Source organism: Neophocaena asiaeorientalis, unplaced genomic scaffold (genome assembly GCF_003031525.2).
Source record: "Neophocaena asiaeorientalis asiaeorientalis breed wild unplaced genomic scaffold, Neophocaena_asiaeorientalis_V1.1 scaffold4, whole genome shotgun sequence".
Classification (NCBI taxonomy): Eukaryota; Metazoa; Chordata; class Mammalia; order Artiodactyla; family Phocoenidae; genus Neophocaena; species Neophocaena asiaeorientalis.
The window spans coordinates 4,460,289-4,463,311 of NW_020173682.1; the positions used below are offsets into that span (position 1 = coordinate 4,460,289).

Below are 3,023 nucleotides of genomic sequence, written 5' to 3' on the forward strand. Positions count from 1 at the left end.
CGTTTCTCCATAAAGCGCAGGACAGGCAGGGCTTCCAGGTGACAAAGTGCATCAGCACCTGCTCGGCAGCAGGCAGGAGGTGCCCAGACGGAGCGTGGCAGGAACGGGCCAGAATCCCTGCTCCTCCTGCCAAGGAAGCGGACAGATGCCGAAGGCAAAGAAGTCAACTGTGGTTTATTCGAAGGGAAACCGTTACGGAGAAAGAGGAATCAGGCAAGAGGGAGAGGATGACGCGTCACGGCCGTTATGAGTAGAGTGACCCGTGAAGGTGGCACTTAGAGCACGAATTTGGAGGCGAGGAAGCAGCTACTCGGGTATCTGTGAAGCGCACCCCCAGTGGAGGGACAAAGGCCCTGAGGTCGGAGCCCCCCGCCCTGGGCTGGAATAAGAGGGGCAGGGCGTAGGACACGAGGCCAGGGGTGCAGCAGGCCAGTCAGGGGTCTGAGCTCTGAGCGTGCGGGGCCTCAGAGGGCCACAGGGGACGCACAGGGTGAGGCCTCGCCCCGCGGAGTGGGAAGCAAGGGCAGGCGCCACAGCAGCAATCCAGGAAAGGAGGCTCCTGACCTAGGTGCCAGTTCGTGGTGGACTGGATGTGACATGTGGAAGAAAGAAAGAAAGAAACCAGGGACCACGTCCAGGGCGTTGGACTGGGCTCCTGGGTGCCTGGGCGGATGGGGTTGGCATCACCCAAGGAGGGGGCAGGCCTGGTGTGGGGCGATCGGGGTGAAGTGTGAGACACACATAAAATCCACGTGAGGATGTCAGGTGGGCAGGAGTTTAGTGCAGACAGAAGGCTGGAATTCCCCAGCACAGAGGCGTTTTTCAAGCCCCCAGATGGCGGCGCTCATGGGGAAGTGGGTGAGGCTAAAAGAGGCCTGAGCCCGAGCCCTGCGGGCAGACAGGTTAGACCCACTTTACCCACCAAGGTCTAGAGACGTCTCCGTCCAAGGCTGCGGAAGGGGGTCCACTTGGCCGGCCCCCAGCTCCTGGGGCCCTGGGAGACAGGCCCCCAGCCCACTTCCTCTTGTCTACTGGGCTTCTCCCAGGCCAGGAGCAGCAGTGATGGCTGGTCGCCAAGTGTCACACGGGATCAGGGTGGGCAGGACGCTGCACGCGGACCCGCACAACCCCCGAGGCTGCCAACCAGACAGCAGTGCGCGGTGTGGCCACAGGCCCAGGAACAAAGGCAGGTCGGTCACTGCACAACATCTGCAATTCTGCACAGAACGAGCCCTGTTACGCCCTGGGGCTCGGAAGCAGCCGGTCAAATGGGCTTCCCAGCAAACCCCCAAACCCCATCTCTTTCCTGGGCCAGACCCCAAGACGAAGGTTCCAGAAGGTTCCAGAAGGTCCCTCAGTCCCTTCCCCCCTCCAACCTCTCCCCACTAGGTGGCTGGGAGTTAGGGCTACATTCCTCAGACATGAAGCCACGTTTCTCAAACCCAGGCGCCTGGAGATCCCTCTAGATTCTTCGATTCCCACATTGTTCTAGAGGAAACTCTGGTCACCTCAATCCACGCTGAGAATTACTGACTGTGGAAATCCACATGTCTGGTGTTTGTTTTTGTGTTTTTGAGCCTGAGATTAGAAAGGCTTTAGGTCCTGAACCTCTTCCCTGGGGTGGGGGGAGGTGAGTGGCCAAGAGTTCGAAAGCCCAGCTCTGGATTTCCGTAGCCTCTCAGTTAGGCCTTACTCCCCTCATCCGTGAAACGGGAATAATAACCATTCCTGGTTCTCGGGGTTAAATGAGTTAGTAAGTGTCAAGTTCTTAGAATAGTGCCTGATATAAGGAGCCCTCACAAAGTCCCGGGGACTCTTATTACCCCCGCAGGAGTGTGACAAATGGACAGAGCCCTCTGCCTAAGCCAGGTTGGAGCCGTAGTCGGAAAACAGAAAGTTTCGCATTATTTAAGCCTGGCCACGGCGCACGCCGAGGCCTGCATCACTTCGAACTGCAGTGTGAAGGGGTCAAACGGGGACTTCTTTAGAGCGACTGAAGTTTCTCTCTGTTACACTTTAAACACAGTCTCGCCAGGTGTCCTGGGAGCAGGACGAATTAAGACAGTCTCGGCCAGTGAATGAAATCCAGGGTTTGGAATCCAAAGAGACAGAAGCCCAATCAGCGTCAGGCAGCTGGATGGGCAGAAAACTGTCCCCTTTTGGTGTTTTCTTTTCATCCACAGACTTTCGTACGTGTCCTCGGGCATCTGTCACTCCCAGGGACCATCAGGCTTGGCTGGAGCGATGCAGTCCTTGACGCTGGGTTCTGAAGACTCAGGGAACATGCGTTCATTGCTGTTGTTTGGAAAACCAGGTGAGCTTCTGTGCGGCTCAGCCCCCCTGGGTGCCGGCTGGAGGGGACTCGGGGCGGCTGGAGTGTATGCTCAGCCTGTGATCCCGCAGCCTTGCCTGCCCAGCCCCAGGGACCAGCTCCCTCCCTCGCAGTCGGGGGACATTCTTTCCTGGGGGCATCCCTGAATTTTCCTGGGCATCTACAACTGCAGTCACCCGCTCACAATTCTCATTTCTGCTCCCACCTTGTAAACTTTCGCAGCCAAGCATTTGCCAGAGCCCTGGGGCCACCACCTGCGTTAGCCTCTAGCGAAGCAAGGACCTGCAGGGAGGCATAGACTTGAGGTTCTAGTTTACATTTTTTCGAATGAATGTTAAAACAAAAACATAACTACTGAAATTAAAAATGCTTGTCTGTGCAACACCAAGGTCACCCAGCTTGCCTTGGATGGACCGTCATCACACTTTGGGATGAAGAAAGTAAACATGACAGAACTGTGATCAGAGCCAAATAAATTTCATCTTTGTTACAAAATAAATTGATGAGGACTTTAAAGAATTACCTCCTCACGGCATTCCTTTAAAACTTAATTTCTGGGGCAGTGGTTAAGAACCCACCTGCCAATGAAGGGGACACGGGTTCGAGCCCTGGTCCGGGAAGATCCCACATGCTGCAGAGCAACTAAGCCCGTGCGCCACAACTACTGAGCCTGTGCTCTAGAGCCCGCAAG

General features: G+C 56.1%; 1 long non-coding RNA gene across 1 annotated transcript in view; it reads left to right on the forward strand.

Moving 5' to 3' along the window:
* Window positions 1–627: 627 nt before the first annotated feature.
* LOC112402913 (uncharacterized) overlaps window positions 628–3,023 on the forward strand; it is an 8,696-nt gene continuing 6,300 nt past the window's right edge. Inside the window, exons 1-2 of the long non-coding RNA XR_003003790.1 lie at window positions 628–1,190; window positions 2,184–2,314. This is a non-coding gene — a long non-coding RNA (uncharacterized LOC112402913). The remainder of the gene's footprint in view (window positions 1,191–2,183; window positions 2,315–3,023) is intronic.